The sequence below is a fragment of the Gopherus flavomarginatus genome, chromosome 3 (assembly GCF_025201925.1).
Source record: "Gopherus flavomarginatus isolate rGopFla2 chromosome 3, rGopFla2.mat.asm, whole genome shotgun sequence".
NCBI classification, from domain to species: Eukaryota; Metazoa; Chordata; order Testudines; family Testudinidae; genus Gopherus; species Gopherus flavomarginatus.
Window position 1 is genome coordinate 166,781,170 of NC_066619.1, and position 22,981 is coordinate 166,804,150.

Below are 22,981 nucleotides of genomic sequence, written 5' to 3' on the forward strand. Positions count from 1 at the left end.
GAAACAAAAATGGAGCAGTCAGATGTTGAATGGAGATAAACTTTGTTAAAATAAGCACAGATGAATGAGGCAGATGAAGAGCAGTGTTATACTGCTCTAGTGAAAGGTAACTTTACCTTCTCCAGTGAGAAGGTATTCACAATCTCGGCAAGCTTAGTAGGTAGAGTACATTTTCTAATCAAATTTATACAAATAAACACTAAATGATTCTTCTTCAGGTACTAGGGACCATATGGCTGAATAAAAGGCTGCTTTGTTTCATTAGCTAGAAGAGCACTGACTAAAATGGAAAAGCAAGTCACACTGTTGAAAGAAAGAGAAAGCCTTTTGCACACCGTTGCTGTCAGATGATTGCATTTACTGAGAACAATAGCAGCTAGTTCTTATTTAGTGTTTCCCAGTTGTAGACCTCAAGCACTTTAGAAAGAAAGTATTGCTATCCCCACTTTATGGATAGGGAAACTGAGATGGAAAGAGTTGAAGTGATTTGTCCAAGGTCACCCATTAGGCTAGTGGTAGCACTGGGAATATAATCCAGTTCTGAGTCTCTATCCACAAGGCCACACTGCTTCCCAGAGTGTCTAAGCATCTCCCTAAGACAGCGATCTTCTAATTGCATGAATTTAAATTACTTGATCTCAGGAGTCTCTAAAGGTGTTTCTAGTATTCTGTAAGCCATTGCTACTTGTCGTCCCCATGACTTTGCAGGACAACTGTTGGAGACCAACATTCTAAAGAGCCATGTGCTTCTGCTCAGTTTTAGAAATTTAATCAGCTTTTTCTTCTCATTTTTCTTATACATGGCCTGTTTTAAAACATAACTTAATACTGTGAAGATCAAGCCTTAAACTTGGTGAGTCAAGTCTGGTATTTGCTTTTTTCCCTTTTTTATTAATTTCTTGAGTGACGTGAGCAATGTGTGAGCATAATGTTGCTATAAACTTCAAACAATAAAAATCCCTTCTCACCCCCTTGATACCACCTTGTCAAAACACATCGTAGAACAGCAAGGAGCATCTTGTAGTGGTGAAAGAATAGTATAAAAACAAAGGAATGCTCCAGCCTCACATAGAAATTCGGATTAAAAGAGAAAAAGGCCTTCCATAGCTGGAGGTACTGACCCTGATTTTGTGTTAATGCCATAATATGTTATACACAAATTATAGAAATACACTTTACTTATTTGTAAATAAGAAATCTTTACTGATGTGTGACACGTGGGATAGCAGCCAATGAGAATTTTCAAATGGTCCCAAGTTTTACTGCCCTTTATATTAGTCGCCCCCATAAATAATCAAATTATTTTAAAACTAGGACTGTTTTGTTTGTTTGAAGGTGTAATTGTCTAATCTAAGAATTTAAGTACTGGATACGATAGCCAATCTTTAATTATTTTATAACTTCAAGAATGACCAGCTTCTTGCGATGCTGAGAGTCCCCTAGAGAATGCTGTTGTGAGAAGAAGGTCTGTGACCTGGTAGGAGGTGGGCCTGGTTTGAAACTCCTGGCAGGGCCCTTTTCCCTCTTCTGGCCTCTAGTTTAACTGTGTCCTGCTCTTCCCTCTGCTGTTAGCTTCTTTTCTCTCTAACTCCCCATATGGAACCAGCACGGATGTAGTGTTTCAGAGCCACAATGGCATCATTCAGACTTGTGTGTAATCTAGAAACAGCTCCATACTGCAGAGGTAGCTGGCAGAGGAGGAGATGTTAGTAAGTGATATGAGATTATTTACTGTCTCATTAGGCTACCTGCTGGGAGTACCTGGAGGCACCTTAAGGACTGTGGCAAATTCATTTAGAATTTGTTTCTCCCTTTGGTGTCTTCTCTAAAAAGACTAGAGTCTGGCAGTGTAGAATGTCATGGCAGGCAACTGCTAGGTTTGGCAATTATATTTTGTCCATGTGATGCTGCCAGTGCCTCTGATAGATGGACTAGATTCCTAGAGCATGACATTAGTACTGACCCATCACCATGGGGAACAGGATAGCGATAGACAATCAAAGATTATAATTAGCAAATATAACTGTAACGTTCTGAAATGCTTTTGTAGTATACCTCTTTCAGCAACTACTACATAGGCTCCCCACTCTGAAAGCTTCTCTGTTCTATCTGGAGAGATGGTTTAGTCTCCAGGCTATTTCAATTCTGCCTTACTATTAAATGTAATGGTAATTTTGCCTTTTATATGTAGTGTCTTTCTGGTGCTAACTTCTGTGCATTATAAATTGAGCCATGACCAGTATTTAGTATTTTATTTCCAACTTGGCTGTGAACTTGATTGGGGGTTGATTCAAGCTAGGATCTCGATCCAGTAATTTTTTCTCCTGTTCCATGGAAATATTGGGTTGAATTCGTAATGCTAAGAGAATTCAGAGTTGCACCTTCAAGATATTGAGTACCCTCAACTTCCACTGGAAACAGAGGGAACTCAGCACTTTCCAGGATTACTCCCTTAAAATTACCATTGTGATTTTTAGTATGTTATTTTTATGGATAAATGAAATACAATAGTAAGTCTCAAAAGAGCATGAGAGCTGTGAGTCCTATTCATCAATGGTTAAACTGTGTTTGTAGTAATATATTTCCCAGAAGCTTCAAATACTAGAACAGGAGTGTTTTTCAGTGATGAATGCATGTTTCAGATTGTTTGGTTTGTGGAGAGATTTTATAAAATGGTGAGGTTTTAGATCAGAATAGTCTGAATTTTTTTACTGCTGGTTAATTCTCTTTTATGAGCTTTGCAATATGATTTCTTTCTCATGAGCAATGTGTCGTCAGTGCAGTGTAATTTTAAAAGAAAATATCATGATTATGTTATGTTGAGGAGGTGAATAATAAATGTTTGTCATGGTTGATCTATTCTGTAAGATTCTTTTTTAAAGTGAAATAAATAATTGCAGCTAAATGAACATGCCAACTAATTCCTTGTAAATGGTCATCTGAAAAGTAACACTTCTTAAAGACAGCTGAATTTAACAAAATCAAAACACCACCACTCCAGTTATAAGGGGGGGGGGCACATTTTACAGCTTTGTGCAGCATTAGTCTTGGTGCATGACTGCTGGCCTGCAGATGCTCATCAGAGATTCTAACTTTTGCAACCATTCTAGCAGCTATGGAGAACCACATTAGACCACTGGGCCGCTTGCCTTTCTCACCCCCACACTAATGCAAGCCTCTCTTCTGGCCTTTCTCATGCTCTCGTTCTGCCTTTCTCTCCTCCCTGGCCAACTCATTCTGCTTGCTTTGAGGTGACCTGCTACTTGTCTTTCGCTTTAAGTACATCTTTGCTTCACTGGCAAATGCATAAACTGCCGTGTGAATTTAACCCCACCCCCATCACCACCACTTTTATATTCTCTTATTTTCAAGACTTTAAAGCAAAATGTCTTGTTTAGATTGATGTCCTATAAATATCAGAGAGAGTGAGAGATCCTAGTAAATGCATTTGAAGCTATATTTTAAAACAGCTTAGTTAATTTAACACAACCGTCACAGATAGTGTTTTAAAGACCATCAGAGGGTCTCAGTAATCCCATATAAATTTGAACTTCTAATATTCAGTAACTTCAAATTATATGTAGAATGAGGTTTCTCATACTTTCCTTACCATACTATGGATGAAACATGATCTTGTTCAATTTCATAGTTCCATTTATCAATACTGAGGTTTGATTTGAAATTAAACCCAACCTTTGTGTTCAGCCATCGTGTCTGGATATCCCAGAGAGTTTAAAAAAACACAAACATAACCCTATGGTATTTCAAGGCCTAATGTAAGAAAGAGGTTTCTTCATTTTGGTCTTCATGCCATGTAGCATGTGTGTAATTTTAACAGTGGGCTCTATTTTCAAAACCAAGTGCAACAGATATACATACAAAAATGGGCATGCACTTGTGTCAGCAAAACTTCACATTTAGGTGAGAAAATGGAGTGATTGTACGGGGAAAGCTGCACATACTCTAGATCCCCCCCACTAGACTACAATATGGCGAGCTAACACGGTTTCAGACATGTTAGCCTGAGTCTTAGCGTGTGTGAAGAGGTCTTTTCAATCATATTAAATTAAATGACTTGAGCTAAGATGATTGAAAAGTACATTCTTTTGCCTTTCAAGACAGAGCCAGAGAGCCACTCATCACAACCCTGAAAAAAGGGGGAAGTGAAGTAAGGTGTTTTTAACCTGTTTCTGCCATGAGATGATTAGCCAGAGCTCTGAGCAGGGTTGAGGTTAGTGCATCTTTTCACTGTAGATCTACTTAAGCTTGCAGAGGCTTTTAAAAAGCTATGTGAGCCTTGTGATCCCTGGCTATATTTAAAGCCCAGCAATAACTACAGGTTTAAGTGGGATCTCCACTATTTCCTAGTCAATGTTGCCATCCCCAAGCATTCAAAAATTATGAGGCAGGCCCCAAAATATCATGAGATTTTTAAAAATAAATTGACTGGCTTTTTTATTTGCCTTCTGGTTTCTGCGCTTTTGGGGTTCAAGCTTTTATCTGCGACTATGAGGGCTAAAAGTTCAAAAAAAGTTGAAATTCTTATCCAATCAAATAACTCCAGAAGCTGGAGCTTTAAGAAACAGACCAAATATGAGACTCAAGACATCAATGTTCCCTTGGTAACAGGGAATATCCTTTTTAAGTTTGAGGTTGAAATGCGTGTTGTAATCATACAAAGCGCTAAACTGTGCTAGGTGCTTATACTTATACATACATACACGGTGGGCCTCTGCCTTGAGGAGCCTGCAATTAAATAATGGACAGGAAGGGGCTTCAAAACACTTCTTTGATTCTGTTGTATTTTCTAACACTTTCTGAGTGAGTTTTTTTCCCTCTAACTAGTTACTAGCCTCAACCAATTCCTATTAATATGACTCCCCTCTATGCTTAACTTGTTAGTCCTCACATTAGCAGTCCCCCTTAAGTCTTTCTGCTTTTTATTTCCACTTGTGTTTGGAAAGCTTCCCTGTAGAAGTAGAGCTGCGTTAGGAAGAATGACCATACTCCAGCATAATATCCAGGCACAAGTATTATCAGCATGATTTTGAAGAATGGACTGTTGCTGGTGAGTCAGAGAACTGTTAGAGACAGTCAGATGGTGTAATGGCTTGACGATCACACTGGTGCACCCGCTGAGATCAGGAATGGATCTGCAGCTGACCCCGACTCAGTTTCCCCTCACCCGAGCTATAAACATGACCAAGCAGGTCTTTCTCATATTAAAGAGCATGTTCTTCAGGTGGTCTCATTTCTTTAAAGATAAGGACAACATGCAAACATAAATTAAAGTTTCAGTAAGCTACTCCACCGAAACTCCTCGTCCCAGGTTAATCAGATTCCTGCCTCACCCCTCTAGTCCCAGAGTACACTCAGTTTGAAAGTACCTGGGGCACTTACTCTCTGGGCCTCTCCTTCTGTCTGTGAGCCTTTGCTCTCTAGAGAAACACCACTGGGAGTAGATTCCTAACCAGTTCCCCTGAGGAGCCTCTTCCCTCATGAACTTCCTTTGTCCTGGGGTTTTCAAAGTAAGTCTTTATTAGACCTACCTAATAATGCTAAGAGAATTACCTTACCTAAATAACTGCTGCCCAGCTACTGAGGCAGTTAACTATCCACGGTTGGATCAGGGTTGTCTCATTCTCTTAGCAGCGCTTGACACATGTAGTCTGGGTGCCTGAGCCCCTCAGTGGCCAGCCCCCAGGACAGATGGTTGTTGATGTAAAGCAGTGGTTCTCAAACTTTTGTACTGGTGATCCCTTTCATGTAGCAAGCTTCTGGGTGCTACCCCTCTTTATAAATTAAAAACACATTTTTATATATTTAACATCATTATAAATGATGGAGGCAAAGCAGGGTTTGGGGTGGAGGCTAGCAGCTCACGACCCCCCCCCAATAACCTTGCGACCCCCGAGAGGTCCTGACCCCCAGTTTGAGAGTCCCTGATGTAAAGCATGCCCAGCGGTCTGAACTCAGAAAGCATGTGTGGAAAAAGGAAATGGATAGCATGATTGAGGATTTCATGTTGGTGAAGATATGTAGAATTCTTTCTCTAAGAGTGAAGAAAGCTTTAAGGAGCAGCTATCTTACTAAAGAGCCCCAGAGGTTGTGAAATAACTAGTATGTCTAAGTATCAGAGGGGTAGCCGTGTTAGTCTGGATCTGTAAAAGCAGCAAAGAGTCCTGTGGCACCTTATAGACTAACAGACATGTAGGAGCATCAACTTTCGTGGGTGAATACCCACTTTGCTGGATGCATGTAGTGGAAATTTCCAGAGTCAGGTATAAATATGCAGGCAAGAATCAGGCTAGAGATAACGAGGTTAGTTCAATCAAGGAGGATGAGGCCCTCTTCTAGCAGTTGAAGTGTGAACACCAAGGGAGGAGAAACTGCTTTTGTAGTTGGCAAGCCATTCACAGTCTTTGTTTAATCCTGAGCTGATGGTGTCAAATTTGCAGATGAACTGAAGCTCAGCAGTTTCTCTTTGAAGTCCGGTCCTGAAGTACCTGATGCTTCTGGGTACACCTCTGGCTCTGTTGATCTGTTTCCTTATTTTCTCGTGCCGGTATCATAGTTTTGAGAATGCTTGGTGAAGATTTTGTAGGTGTTGGTCTCTGTCTGAGGGGTTGGAGCAGATGCGATTATACCTCAGTGCTTGGCTGTAGACAATGGATCGTGTAGTGTGTCCGGGATGGAAGCTGAAGGCACGAAGGTAGGCATAGTGGTTGGTGGGTTTTCGGTATAGGGTGGTGTTGACGTGACCGTCACTTATTTGCACCGTGGCGTCTAGGAAGTGGATCTCCTGTGTAGATTGGTCCAGGCTGAGGTTGATGGTGGGGTGGAAGCTGTTGAAATCGTGGTGGAATTTTTCCAGAGTCTCCTTCCCATGGGTCCAGATGATGAAGATATCATCAATGTAGTGTAGGTAGAGAAGGGGCATGAGTGGACGAGAGCTGAGGAAGGTCAGCCATAAAAATGTGTAAGTTTTCTTTACTTTGTTCATAAGGTCAGCCATAAAAATGTCTAACTTTTCTTTACTTTGTTCAGCACTCATTGCTTTTGCCATGAGAACCTAACGGGTCCATTATTAATACAAATGGCCTAACAAATGAATTTGTTCTTTAATTATTAAGATTACTAAAGTAAGAAAAAACAGGAGCAAAAAAAAAGGCGGTGAGGGAAATAGTAGTTTTGACCATGTGTTCGGTGCATCTGTTTTCTTGTTGTTTGTTTTGTAAACTTTTTTTTGGAAAAGCCAGATGATTTCAAGGTTTGATACATATGCAGGAAGATATGCCAGATTTAGCTTGTATAGAAAGACAGATGAGAACGCTGAATCTCGTTTGTATGTGCTGTATCTTATATGATTCTGAAGAAGGAAGTAGTGATGCCAATAAATCATTTTGAACAGTAAGTGTTCTGAAAGTCAGAGGTGATGTGTTGAGCATGTTTAATGGACTGCCAAAACCAGCCTTAGACATTTGAGACCTATATTAATCCAAAAGAAAGTCAAATCTTGTTAAAGATGTAAATATAATGGTACAGTGTTGAATCAGAATGTAGATGTGAGGTGTTTACATTGATTAGTACTTCCTGGAGTTATAAAATTATCCAAGAGTCTATATGACTTTCTGTTACAGCCTTAGACAGCCAAATGCATCCTTAGACAGCCAAATGCATCTGCAGCCTTCCAAACCTACTGAGAAGAATAGTTGAGTTAATGTGAGGAGTGAAAAGAAAAACCTTATTTTAAAAAGCGTCCTCTGAATCAGTCAAGCATAGAAGCACTGTCTCCACATCAGGATCTTATGTGATGCAGAGGGAAGGGAGATGCTCACTGAATTCCTTGTCAATAGTCCTGTTACGTATGGTAGTTGGGCTGGTAGGAATCTAATTCTGCTTGTGGGAAGCTGGTGACCAGTTGTCCTGGAATCTCCTTCCTTGGGAATAGAGAGCTCTCTGTGAATCTGGAGTAGCCTCTGTGACTACATATCTCTGGCCGTCCACAGACTTTCTACGTAGCCATAAAGAGCCATCATTCCTTAATATTCCTGTGTAGTTTCTTTAAATTTAAGAAATGCTTTATCTTTTCACTTTTTTCTTATTTGTTTACATGTTGCCATAAATACTTGGATCAAAGTTTATTGCTGTGGTTTTGTATCATGACAGCATAACGTTTTTGATGCCAGAGTTAAAGCTCAGCTGGTATTTTCATTGTTTTTTTTTAAGTAGTGCATTTGTTTTCATTCACATCCGGCTGTACCTGTATATATGGACAGACATTTCCTAACTTTTGAAATCTTGACTTTGCAACCTTAACTTTCTTTTAACCAAGGTTATTTTTTATGCAGTTTCCTAAACCTAAAACAACAGGAATTGTATTGTGGGGAAGTATATTGTGTCCCTCAACTTGGGTTATCAATAGGGTTCAGACGTTAGATCTATAGCACAGACATCAACAATTAGAGCTAACAGGGTAACTGATAGAAATAGTAGGCTGTTGTTCTGTGTGGAACAGGCACTAGAGGGGAAGGAGAGACATTTTTTCAGTGTGTGTTTTCTGACAGCAGGTGTTCATAGGTATTTTCTGACAGCAGAGGACAATGGAGATGCAGGACTCCTGGATTCAATTTCAGGTTTTGGAGTGGTGTGGGCTCAGTGGTTACAAACCTTTCTGATCTTGCCCAGCCCTTGTACGTGACCTGCTCTGCTCCTATCCAACTTTTTTGGCTCCTGTCCCCACCCCTATTCTAATCAATTCACCCTACTCCTGTTCCTCCCACTCTACTCCTATCCATCCTCCCTCCTGTACTGCCCCCATCTGCTCCTGCTTTCCCCACTTCATTCTGTTCCACAATCCAGCTCCTGCAAACCTTTCCCCCCCTGCCTCCATACTGCTTACCTTCTGCCTTCCAATCAAGCAGCCTCCTCCTCCTCCTCTGTGTTGCCTGAGTGCCAGTACAGGGGGCATTCAGATTTTCAGAGCACAAGAGAGTGTCTCTCTCAGTTCCAGTACCCAATATCTCATGGCCTCTGGCAACAAGGAGGAACAATTACAGGGTAAGTCCTGTTGAGATCCCACAGCTCCGGGTAGGAGCATGTTCTGTGTAGATGGAATTGCTGGAGAATTTAGCCACCAAACTCTAACATGCTATTAGTGAGCATGTGCAAACTGAGAAATTTTTTTTGAAGGCTTATAATTTGGGTAAATTTTCACTGGGGATGGCAAAAGGCACATCCCTGACAGCACAGTGACCTCCCTGCCAAATTTCTAACCCTTGCTGCAGAGCTTGGCTGTGCATGCGCTTCTCAGTGAAAAGTTCTAGGAGTGTATTAGCAGTGGGGAAACAACTTATTTTTCACTTAATCTCGTTCCCTGGAGCAACTGACCCATTTGAACAGAAACTGTGGTGAAGGATTCATTCTGAGGCAGACACCCAGCATGAGAAGTTTCAGCCTGAGTGGTTATAATTTGGCAAAGTTATAAGCAACTGAAAACAGAGCCTTATAATGGGAAGTATCAGGTAATCTTAAATAGTGATGGCTCTACCAACTCCACCTATTTATATGTACAATTAACTAATTTAAATGATATAATTTTTTCAAACGAGAGATAAAATTGTCCCACTTTGGGGTATAGTACCATATTTTACAAATGGTGAAAGCTCTTCATCAGGAAGAGCAAACTAAGAGAATTGCCAGTTTAGGCCCACGGGTGGCCAGCTGTACTGGTTCTTCCTTTAACACATCAGGCAAAACAGTAACCCACTCTGAGCCCATCAGTGTCACACTGGCTATACCTTAGTGCCCCTACACAGCGACTGGTTTTCTTTTCTAGCGTAGATTGCTATTTCCCCTTAGAGGTCCTAGTCCTACTCAGAAACCTATAGACACAACGAACTTGTATTAACTAAAGTGACAATTCAGTGGTCCTGTATCTCCCCCCCGCTTTTTTTTTCCCTGAAAGGGAATTAAAATAGTTTTGTCTTCCTTAACTCCTCTTCCTCTCTCTTTCACATTGAATCATAGCAATTGTCTGAGGTCCCATCCCCCTGCCGAAACGTGAAGTGTCATGTTGTAAGTGTCAGAAGTATTACTTTTAAATGCTATATCGCTGTTTATTTCTTAAAACAAAACTCAAAGGGCAGCCTAGTGAGCCCCATTATTTGGTTGCTAATAGAGAGCCATGGATAGGATTTGCTGTGTATAGTTCTTGTATATGTATATAGTTTCAGATTTCAGGGACTGAAGTTTGAAGTTTTGGATTTGGGTTTCGAACCAAGTTCTCTTTGTCAATATGTTATATAATGGGGGCAAAGAATAAAGTAGTATTTATGATTGAACTGTCTTCAGACTTTCCAGAAGACAAACTTTTTACTTTTTTACCCCCCATTTTAGATCTGTTGAGATGAGATTATTAATCATTGTCAGCAGGTAATACAGGTTTATCATGAGAAGGGACCTTCTTTGTAGTTAGTCATCAGAGAGCTAATTGTTAAAGCAACATAAAATATTTCACCAATAGTTTTCATTATGGACGAATGCACATTGAGCAATGCGCTTCCCTTATGACTGGAATTCTTAGTCTGTGCTAAACATATGAGAAATAATATTCAGCCCTTTGCAGTGTTGAATGGGACAGCATAAGGATAGGTTACTCAAGAAAATAGAGAGGAAAGTGTTGAATTGCTTAAGCAGGACCATCTTCAAAGATGTTATATACCTTAAAGTGACACCATTAACTTAAAACTTACCTTCTGTCTCAATTTACAACTGTTTACAGTTGTTTCAAGTAAAATTATTGTACTGAGAGACTATTGAAAAAAATACGGTTTTCAGTTTGCTTGCCTTGTATATCTGATGTAACTTTTTTTGAATAGTCAATTTCATTTTAATTATAATACACCCTATCTCTTATATAGCACTTTACATTAGTAGATCGCAAAGCCCTTTACAGAGAAGAACAGTATCTTTATCTCTGTTTTACATATGGGGAAGCTGAGGCACAGAGCAGAGGAAGTGATTTGCCCAAGATCATCCACCAGGCCCTCAGCAGAGCCAGGAATAGAACCCCTGAGCCCCAATGTTATGCTTTATCTGCTAGGCCATATAGCTGGTTTCTTCTGTTGTCTGTGTGAGTCTTTCACAGAGACATGGGGAAAAGAAAAACACCTGTAAAAACAGGAATATGCAATTGTAAAACCATTAATTTTGGCATGGGAATTCAGGGCCAGGGTAGTATATAAAACTTATTGAACCTATTTTTAAAAAAATCACCAGATTTCAAATTGAGAGCGTCCCTTTAACAAATATCTGGTTCTAGAGCTGGGAACAGGGAGTGCACTTCAAGAAGTGCCCAAAACGGTGCTATTAAGGGAGGAATCTATAGCAGTATCGACAGTGGTTGAAAGTTTAAAAAAATAAGTAAACATCTCTAAAGATGATAAAATATTAAGCATTTGTTTAAAAGGGGAAGTGTGTTTCATTTGTATTGTTCACACTTGAATTAACTGATGTAAGAATAAGTTGCTAATTATCATGGCATTTCAGTTGAGCTGAATATCACATACGGTACATATTGATTTTTACAGTATGTCCAGAATTGTTTTCAAAATGCTTATAATGAAGCAAATCTAAACATTTTAAAGACAGAATGGGGCTAATTTTGTAAATAGTTCTTAAATATGTGCCTCTGTGAGCTGTAAGAGTTGCTCTGAATTGCTTGTTAGATGTGACGTGCTGTAAGTTAGAGACATTATGTCCATGTATTGCGTAGCTTGCCTGCCTGAGTTGCTGCAAGGTTCATTATACTGCTAGGGCCGTTGGTGGTATTGATGGATATTCATGTGCACTGAGCCATTGAACCTGAACTGATCATCTGAGTGTTGGCTGTTACTGGAATTGTGTTTATTCTTAACATTGGTTGCAACATTTAATTGCACTCTAGGAAAAATAATTGCAATCTGAATTTGCTCATACAGTAGAGTAGGGACTGTTGAAATACAGGGCTGGCAGACAGGCTACGAATTTATTCTTCTCTCTTATTAGGCATTACGCATTATCACTCTAATCCTAGGTTCCTTTTTTCCATCAAGTATTTTTGGTTGGGTTTGATCAGAGAATGAAAATGGAACAGAGTACTTAAGTCAAACTGGGCCCAATTCTGCTTCCATTGTAGTCAATGACAGAACTCGCATTAAAGGATGAAGCCCATTGTGAATAAAATTTTTCTGGCCATGTAACATTCACACACACAGCTGTGAAAGGGGAAGAGAATGCTGATGATGATGATGCCACTTTGCAGCAAAGGGGAGCAGAAACCCTCTTATGTTTACTCTAAGAATTTCTAATTGATAATTTTGTCAATGACAGTCCTGCTGGAGCTCTTTTGTTTGTTTATTATTTGTATTACTGTAGCTCCTAATAGCCCTAGTCACAGCACAGAACCCCATTGTGCTCAGTGCTGTACAAATACCGAACAAAAAGACTGTCCCTGCCCTTTGATGAAAAACAACTGATAAACATTTTACATGTCAACAGAAGTCCTGTGGTCCTTAGGTTTGTGCTGTACGTGTCTTCGGAGTTGCATTTTACAGCCATCTCCTGCCAGAGTGATGAGCGCTTGTATTTCTGTAACTCTAGCAGGGATGCCTTTGACTTGACACAATCCCGGGAATGTCCTTTAAACCATATACATACGTAGAGCAGATAGCTTTCATGGAAAGCAAAAATTACGGTTCATCATGTAATACGTTTGCATATATTGATAGTTTTCTAATTTCAGAAATAACCCTTCAGTACTATAGAACAGGAACAATTCTTTGGTTCTTGCTTTATTTTTATTTACTTATATATTTATTATTAAATTTGAAAATAAATCTTTATCTCAAATCGAGGATTTTTTTTTACCTTACGGTTAAGCAATTCATGAGTGTTCGTGAGGAATTCACCAATATAATGCTGCTGGCTCTCTTTCAGGGCAGGTTTACATATCAAGGCATGTTTCATATTAAATGTTCATCTTTGGACTGATCAAATGTTACATAAACATGGTTATAGCGATGGAAATTTAGCAAATAAGAGAACCTATTTTCTAATTTCTTTGTGTTTTCATGCATTGTCACTGCTGACTGTAGGTGTAGGTCTTCTGTAGAATTTCATAAAAACCTGGGAGCCCAAATTTTCACACTTTTGTACCTAACTCAAGCACCTAAATTCATATTTAAGCACCTACATAAAAAGGGCCTGATTTTCAGAGGAATTCAGCACCTGTACCAACCATTGAAGTTTGTGGAAATGATGATTTCTCAGCATGTTTGATGCCATCTTTAAAAACCCTGAGTAAAAACGCTAGAGTGGCTTAAAGAAGTTCTTAAACCCCGAGAATCTGGCTGGAAGATTCTACCATCAGAGGAACGGTAGAACACAGCTCTTCCTGAGGGTGGGCTGATGTGGGAAGGATGCAAAAAGAGCAGGGCCACAGCGTATAGTGCTGAAGTGCTGCAGCCCATGGGCAACTGGGGACAGACGGGCACAATTTAGACAAACCTTAGGACTAATATTTCCTCTAATTTTTGCATCCATGTGCGGAATTAATTTTGTTCTGTGCACCAATATGGAGGTGATGTGGCAGGGCTGGGGCAGAGGGTTGGAGTGCGGGCTGTGGCTGGGGGTGTGAGGTCGAGGATGAAAGGTTTGGGGTGCGTGAGGGGGCTCAGGGCTAGGGCAGAGGGTTTGGATCTAAGGGGTGGGAGCTCTGGCTGGGGGGGCTCTGGGGTGGGGCCGGGGATGAGGGGTTTGGAGTGCAGGCTGCCCCGGGGTTGCTGCGAGGAGTGAGGACTCCCCCCCAGCCCTCTCTTGCCTCAGCAGCATTCCAGCAGTGGGGCTGGGAGAGAGGCACAGCCCTTGATAGCCTGCTATGTAGCTCAGAGGAAACTTAGCTTAGGACTGTCTGTTATACAAGGGACTACAGTTGGTAGGAGGCAAAGTGACTTAAAACCAGCGTAGGCCCCCTCCCTCCCTTTGGACTGTGAATTGTGGGCTGTGTGGCTTAGAGGTGCAGCATAGAATCTCAACTCTAACGTCTTACTCGGGCTCCAAAAATATGGATATAGGTGCCTAATGCAGGCACCCAAGACTGATATATCTTCGCTTACCTTCTAAATCTTGTTAATTTTATCATTTTTATAACAAAGTAGCCTGTTATGGTTATGGAGCAGGATAATTAGGAACAATTTTTACATCTCTGCTATTAATACTCTCTACTGCACCTGGGCCAGTCTGGCAATTGTAGTTAACGATATTGCTGTATCATGAAACAAACTTCAGGTTACACAGCCAAATAAAAGGGCAACAAGACAAACTCAATTTTTGAAATTTGGTTTGTAGATACTTTTGTAATACAATCAGGGTTTGATCTTCCCAATGTTTCTTAATTACTATGAAGACAAAGAACAGAATCTTTAAGTTAATAATATTCAGCTGCCTGTACAATAATTAATTTCACATAGCCTTAGAGAGAAAAATAAGAATGGTGTACTGTAATTCTGTAATTGAAAATATATTATTGTGGAATTGTTACTTGGATACCACTCATATTCTTATGGAAACATGTTTCCTTTTATTTGCAGTGCTATTTATTTCATATTATATAATTGCAGGTTTAATTTTAATCTGATAATCTTATGTCACAGTGACACTCTCCAGCTGCATGTTTAAAGTAATCTGGTGTCTTCTAGTGTCTTATGCTTACTCCTTGTTTTACATCTAAATATTTGCAAATGCTTAGATTAGTGTATTTCTTTTCATTGTACTTGCATCCAAGGTACTGGGTTGGAACATTTAAACACATACATTCTCACACACATACATTGTCTCACCCACACTAGTCAAAACGAAAGTGGAAAACAGAAACGTTGGATCTACTCTCATGAGGTGCTCATTACCTTAAACTAAAGCGAGTAGGAGTTGAGAACATGCAGTACTTTGATTCTTGTAGAATCAGGTCCCTTATTACCAAAGGGACAAAAGGACAGAATAAAAGTAATGTTATTGTTGTCCGAGTGGTTTGGCTGTTTTAGAATTGTGAGTTTCTAGTCTCATTGGAGGGGTGGTAACAGTAAGACAACTATCACAATTCAATGGAGATGAAAGGCCCATAGACAGTCCATGGAGCTACTTTGGTTTACATCAGCTAAAGATCTAGCCATAAAGATATGTTGATGAATCATCCAAGCCAAGCAGGATTTATGTATATTATTCTTCAGAAGTGTGCTTTATGCAGCACAAGCATACACCCTGTCTATCTTGGAAGATTTTGCAGTAGCTGGAAATGGGTTGAATTTACTGGAGGTAGGGAAATAATTCCACCATTCTGTATATTTGGTGGTGGAATTTTAGCAAGGAGCTCCTGGGGGCCTCCTCCAGCATATCAATGAATAGAATGTTTCTAGGCAGTGTGATTTTATGAGATAAATGGGTGGGGCTGCTCTTGATGCCTAGTTAGGTATTTGGGTTGGGGTGAGTTTGGAGGTCTATGTCATGGACTCACTGCAGTTTACTTCTGTTCGAGGGCAGAATGCACGTGTCCCATTGGATGAAGACACATTTTTATTGCACCATGCTTAGAGATTTGTACAACTAGTTTTGTCTGAGTTGAAGCTGGAGAGGAATGTTTAGCCAACAGACCATTCGTATCAGCAGCCTCATAAGGACATTATAATGTTTTTAGCTTTGACACTCAATCTAGTAACCTCTTCTCCAGCCTCATCCTTGTAAATCACTGTGGTAAACTGCTGGCCTGTGACAGAGGAAGTGGGAAGGAAGATTTTCAGAATTTCAATGACTGAGGTTTGGTTCCAAGTCTATCTTACATTAGGTGTCGTAACTATGTAGGAGGCAAGGAAAGGGCTCTTCTTTGCCACATAGCATCTGTGACATCTCAGTCAGCAAGATTCTTTTGAATGGTGAATAAACAGATTAAGCCATAGATTTTGTTTCTTTGCAGGTAGGGCTATAAGGATGACTTGCTCACATCATCAAGTAAGGGAAGAGGAAGTTAGTTGGCAGTCTCAATTTTGTACAGCTTCCATGGATGTATTTTCTAACTGAATACTCCTCCAAAAAGCAAACTTTGTAACTTTTAGAAACTGCATACAGAGCTGATGAAAGGTGCTGCATCGACATCCCTAAACAGTAACCTCCTGCATTTATGAACGGAACGCCTCAGAAAAGCTCCTGCACATGGCTTTATCATTGTGATCCAGTCCTGTGACATGCCCCATCAATCCTGTTGTCTTTACTGAGGCGGCCAGCTATGGTGCCGGTTACTGTTGATGTGGAAAGTGTCTGCTAAAAACTGGACTGAGACCACCCGCTGATTTTGTATAGCTGTTAAAATGCTATTAGAGAGAAATAACTGTCGCTCAGTTCTGACCTGTGCTGGATTTGAGCCATTCAGAAGTTCTCTATCCTGTGACCAGGTCCCTGAGCGCTCCAGCACTCCCTCATTTTTATATATTTTAAACTTCCAATTATACAGTTTGCATAGTTCTTTTGGATAAGTCTAGATAGACAAGCAGAAAATAATATTTCTTGGCAATTAAAGAAGGAAATGTGTGTTTAACATGAAAGTACATCTAAATGAAGCATGCACCATTCATAAAACTGTTAGATGGGTGAGATTGTGCTACAATAGGATGGTCATTGTGTCCAATGGCAGTAGTAGTAGTACCTATACAATATTTTCTAATGGATTCTGAAAATTGTCTGTTGGACAAATTGTCCCTTTGGTGCAATTGACAGCATCCTGGCAATTCTTGTTCTCCCTGTCTCATTTTGATTATGTGACAGAAAAGGCTTTCCGGGGCCCAGAGATCCTGTCTGTGGACTTTGCTCCTTGAAAATATCTGCAGGAATTCCTTTGAGACTGTCTTCAAGGTTGGTGCAGGGCATATCTATTCAGGTCATGTCTCTGACCGTTGTAACCTCTCTGGTTTCACCATCTCTTTCTCTTCAAAACATGTTTCTCTCTTACCCAGTGTAATATATATGGCCTGTTTCTGTGAGCAAAGAGTACAGTTGTAGGTTTTTTTCCTGTACAGTGTCCCCCATTGCTACTTTGAGATGGGTCCTTCATAAATTAACAAGTCAAGTTTTTTCTCTTTTAAAACAAAACTATTCACAGATAAAGGAATCTATGGTTATTGCTTGGTTTGTTTCACACACAGGCAATATCAGGGATTAAGTTTTTAATGCTGTATTATAGCTGGGCCACTGAAGAGAGTTTCTGCATCTCAGTGTTTGTTTTAGTTTCACACGTTCAACTGAACTCTGTTTTCTCTGCACTGTGTCAGTCATTGCCATGGTTTGTTCTGCAAGTCGGGTTTTGTTTTACTTTCTTTTGCAGTGAGATTGTTTAAACAACCAATCCATGCTGCAGTTGCCCAGGCTGAGGAAATCCTGTATGAACTGGAAAGTGTTAGAAAGGATTTAATGAGATTATCATGAACTGTTACTTCACAAAAAGTCTAAAACCCCCAAGCAGCTGTGTGTGTAACTGGGGACAGGTGAAGGAATTTGAGGAAATAAAGAAACTGTCTATTTTTTTAAAGAGACAGTCAATTTTTTTTGTTTAAATTCATTTTAGTCTACCAGAACTACACTAGGTGTAGTGAATATTGTCATGCAATAGAACTCAAATAATTTTTATCTGATATTTGAGCTATTACTTTCTCTCTCCATGTGCGATTGAGGTTCTTATTTCTACATCCTCTAGACCAGCAGATAGTACGTAGGTTTGTTTGCTTTGAAGTTGAATGTATTAATTAGAGTTGGGCCAAAGAGTTGGTGTTACGGTCCAGATCAGATTGAGGTTTGATCTGAAGTTTTGAGTTTGTCCCATCACCAATTATAATACAAAATTGTTTTTAACAGAGGACGAAAAGTTGTCTAACTATGTGAATAATATCTGAAAACATAGCAGAAATATTTATTTAGGTCCTCTAGTCTAATTTTTTGCATAACTCAGGCCATAAAGTAATTTTGGTTGCAAATGGAGTAACTGAACTATTGTGCACGCTTGGAAAAATTATTTAAAGTGAGAAATGTTAACCAGAAAGCAACAGAGGTATGTAAGGAAATTGTGTTCCAGGACTACTTTAGTGATAGACACAAGGTGGGTGAGATAATATCTTTTTTAGACCAACAGCTTTCAAACTTCACAGAGCTCTTATTCAGGTACTTCAAAGTAAAGCTTTCCTAGCATTGTGAATATACAGGTACTGAAATTTAATTATAAGTGTATTGTGAGTAAAGGTGTCATATACGACTGACTGGATATGCTCAGCTTGCTGTATTACATGGAATAATAAATCGAACACTGAAATGTAAATTGGGATGAAAGGATCTCGTTAAATATGGGAACATACTATATCAAATATTGTAAATTTTCCCCTTCCCTCCCACCAAATAATAGGACTTGCTACAAGTGGTGAAATTATTTTCCAAAACCTTGCGGTAGTGTATCTCTACATATAGTTCACACCCACTAAATGCCATTTCTCCAAAAGTTTCAAGGGCACCAAAACTTATACGGGATTGGCACAATATTTCAGATGTCAACGTTTAGATGGATCTCGCAAGCCAAAGTTGTACAACAGCCGTCTCTATCAGTAGGTTAGAGTACCATGTGCACAGAGTCAGGCAGGGTTGAAAGTTCCCAGAGACATGTGCATTCTGGTTACACCTCCAAATGTGGCAGAGAACTAAACTGGGTTCTGTGCCCTAGAGCTTCTACCTTCTCTTCTGGCCAGGACAGAGGGCTAAATTGAGGCACCCAGGTGGTAAGAAATGCAAGAGGGAGGGAGGGAGGGAGGTGTAGAGAGCAGCTGCCAAATCTTCTTGCTGCACGAAAGCAAGCGGTGTCCAAGTTCTCACATTTTAGGGCTGCTTTCGCTCAGCATGAGCAGGCTCTGAACAACTAAGAATTATAGCTCCTCAGCATGAGTTTCAGTCCTTCTTGCTCATGTCCAGTCAGATGTTCTACAGCTAACAATGCAGGTGATTAAGGTGCAAACCTCAGCATTAATATATGCCAACCACACATACGTGCATGCAGAAAACCATCTTGAGCATGAATAAACTGTATATCTTACCGAGGTGGGGAGGGAGGTCCTCAAAATAGTCTAAGTTCTGGTAGAGATACTACCTTCCTCTTTGGTGTGTTCAGGAGAGGGTATGCACGCTGTAGGAATACTGCCCTTTACAAATTGTGGATATTTATTCAGGAAGGGGGGACATAAGCAACTTTTGGAACTGGTGGTATCTGATATATTTATTAATGGTCTGGAAAATGGAGTGAAAAGAGAGGTGGAAAAATCTGCAGATGACCAAAGTTATTAACGTTATTTTAGAACTTTAGATACCGAACTTCAGAGAAATGAAACTCTTCCTTGACAAACACCAGGTTGGAAGAATAATATTAAATACTCATTCATGTTCCTAAGTTTTACATTAAATGTAAACATACTAAGAAAATACTTTGGTGTCATCATGGAAAGTTCTATGCGCAGCATAGTCAAAAGACAAACAAAATGTTAGTCTGTATAAACTACGAGATAGATATTGCAAATATCTAAATGCCATTGCGTAGATCAGTGGTCACCCTCTCTTGGAACACTGTTCATTTCTGGTCACTCTATTCCAAAAAAGAAATACAAAGACGAGATATGTGACTAAAATGAGATATGGAGAGATTTTCTGTGACGGAGGATTTAAAATACTGTGACTGTTAGAGATGAAATGAATAAGAAGAGTCATGATAAGGTAAACAACAATTTTATGCATATAGAAAGAAGGTAAACTGGATTCTCCTGTTTAACATTTCATGGTGTACAGGAACAAGAGACAGCTGACTAAAATGAAAAAGGAACACATTTAGGATTAATAAAAGGAAATATCTTTTGTTGGAGCCAGGCGCAGTTGCTCTGATCCAGTATGTCTGTCTTTTCCTAAATTCCAATCTTTCTAAATACTTATATGGCCCTTATAATTGTAATATCTGAGTTCCTCACAGTTCTTATTGGATTTTTGCCCCCAAAACATCCCCATGAGGTCGGAAGGCATTAGCCCCATTTTACAGATAGGGAAATGAGGTGCAAGGTAAAGCACATTGTGATTTTTCAGAAGTTAACATGAGATGCTGCATTGCGGAGAAATAGAGAAACTTCTTGCTTCTGCCACCCACCGTTTTTTCCAGTTAGTTCAGAGATAGCACCCAAAATGCAGTAATATCCTCTGAGAATATGAGTCAGAAAGTCTTTGGCTACATCCTTATGACTATATTGGCTGTGCTCATCCAGTCAAGAAACAGGAACCAAATTGGCTACCAACTCGAGGTGGATTTGAACTGGTGACCAAATCAGGTTGGAAACGACTGAAGTTTGGCTTTTCTTGGTCTCAGCTCAGATTCCAGTGAATCTCATTGGAAAAATCACCACAACTTGTACTCTTATTGGCAGTCTCAACAGCAGCGGCTAAACTACGCAGTAGGTGGGGAAGAACAACTAGAGCTGAACTCCTCCTCTCTTTGGCTTGAGCAAACAACACTCCACAATAGCTCTTCCTCCTCCTTGGCTGGAGCATGAGAGCAGTCCCTCCTGTTTTAATCTGTTTCAGCCACTCTCAGCCAAGAAGCGAATGAGGAAGGAGACTGAAAAAAACATTTACCCCTAAATAACGACTCCTTATGATGTATGTGGAAGCACATTGGCATAACTCAGTCAGTTTAGCAACTTTCATGAGTCAAAGTTCATATGGAAATTTAATAATTTTTTTTCTAAATTCTGGTCAGAACAATTACGAACATAGGTCCAAATCCCACCCTGAGCTCTGTGCAGGCAAATCCCATTGCAGGTTCCAGGCCTCAGTGACTATAGATGTGCTAGATGGTTTTGGGAACTAGTACAAAATGCTGGGAATACACATTTCTGAGCTCCTTCAACTTTTCTAAACAGGCACTTTTTTATGATGTTGGTTTCTTGTTGAAATACAATGAGCCTAGTGAAGAGTTTTAGCTTTACAAAGTTGAAGATAAATTCTTCCCGTGCAAGTTTAGATTGTGGTTCAGCCTTGTCTAAAAAATTTGTTTTCATTCTATAAAACAGTCATGTCTTGGAAGCTGACAAATGAATTTGTAATGCTGGGTAGACGGGGGTGGCACTGTCATTATAAATATAACTGCAAACTGATATTTCAAATGATCTTTGATATATTAGTTCCGCACCAGGGGGGAAAAGAAACAGAAACCTTGGGCTTCAGGGCAATTAAACACCTGCCTCTAGCCCAGGTCAGCTGACTCAGGCTCACGGGGCTCAGACTGTGGGGCTTTAAAATTGCAGTGTAGACATTCAGGCTTGGGCTAGAGCCTGAGATCTGGGATCTTCTGAAGGGGGAGGATCCCTGAGCCCAATGGTCTCCACAGCAGTTTTTAGCCTTGCAGCCCAAGCCTGAGCCAGTTGACTCAGGCCAGCTGCAGCCATGTCTCAGGTCTTTTAGTCCAGTGTAGATGTACCCTTTCTAGACCTAACCTTTCTTAGATTCTCGTGATCCAAATGTCATACAGCTAATGCTTTCAAAAGAATACTTTAATCAAGGCAGAACAGTTGGACTGAATTCTTAATCTTTCATTAGCATTGCTACCCTACCATCTCCTACTTTAAACCTGTATCTGTTGCTGACAGTGGATGTCAGCAGTTAAATTAATGCTGAAAATGGTTTAACTGCAAGTTTACAGAGTACAGGACTATGTACAACTCCATGTCAGACCTATAATTGAACCTTCTTTTGTTTCATGCCTTGCTACAATTGAGTAAATTATACCTACTTACAAAATTGTTCTCATGCGTGTGATAGGAAGTTCTCTGTATTGTTCATAAGTGAAGATTTCTGAACAAAAAGTGTTCCATTCTTACAAGTTTGGGGTCAAAACAGAGAGAGAGAGAGAGAGTGTGTGTGTGCGTGTGTGTGTGTGCGTGTGTGTAAGTAAAACTATGATGTTATCTTACTGTGAATGATTAGTTCTGGTAACTCAACTGCGTCATGCCATGTACAGCACTAAAGCCCTTAGATGCTATGACATTTATATTTATGACTTTATTATCCTATATCTTATATAAAATATATGTTTGCAGTGTAGTTGTGGCTGTGTTGGTCCCTTGAAGTAGTCTGTTGGAACTCTATCTTGATATCTATTTGCTCCTCATTTACCTTCCTGCTCCTCCTCTAGTTGGAGGCTGTCCTCTTTTTTTCATTCTCTGTCTTCTTTGGAGGCTACTGTGTATCCTTGTACCTGATAGCTACTTCCCTCTGTGCACTTCTTGAAGTGTATACCATAGTGGTCTGTTGACTTCTTTTGATGGCTTGCTCCCCCCCACCCCCCATGTTTCCCTCCTCGTACCATTCTTACTTTGTATAACTGGGAGGTAATGGGATTTAATTAAGAAAAGATTCACCTGGAAAAGGCAGAAAAACCGCCTCATAATGAGATCTGTCAGGCTGTGGACGAGTCTCCCAAGGGAAGTAGTGGAGGCTGCATAATGCAGGACATCTAAAATAGACTGGAGAAAGCATGGGAAAATATACTGTATGGAACAATCCAGCAGTGACTCTAGGGGATAAGTTTCTTCATTTCTAATTTACATTATTTCCAGCCATGCCAGAAAAGCCCATTAGCTGTAGGTTATTGTTAAAATGATTTGCAAAGGAAGAGAAAACAATATTGACCCATTATCATAATTAGACTCCAGAGTTAACAGTATGTGATGGGCAGAGCAGTTCACATATTCTCATTAAGCTATTATTTCAGGTTGCCTGTAAACTCTGGAAATGAACCGTGCATAGGGGCCAAGAGGCTTAGTTGTTTTTTTTTTTTTTTTAAGTGAAAGCTTAAATTCTGTAGAACTGACTGTGGCCATGATAGAAG

At 39.9% G+C, this 22,981-nt stretch overlaps 1 protein-coding gene across 4 annotated transcripts in view; it reads left to right on the plus strand.

Moving 5' to 3' along the window:
- BMPR1B (bone morphogenetic protein receptor type 1B) overlaps window positions 1–22,981 on the plus strand; it is a 403,289-nt gene that overhangs the window by 263,330 nt on the left and 116,978 nt on the right. The gene's annotated exons all lie outside the window — the stretch shown is intronic.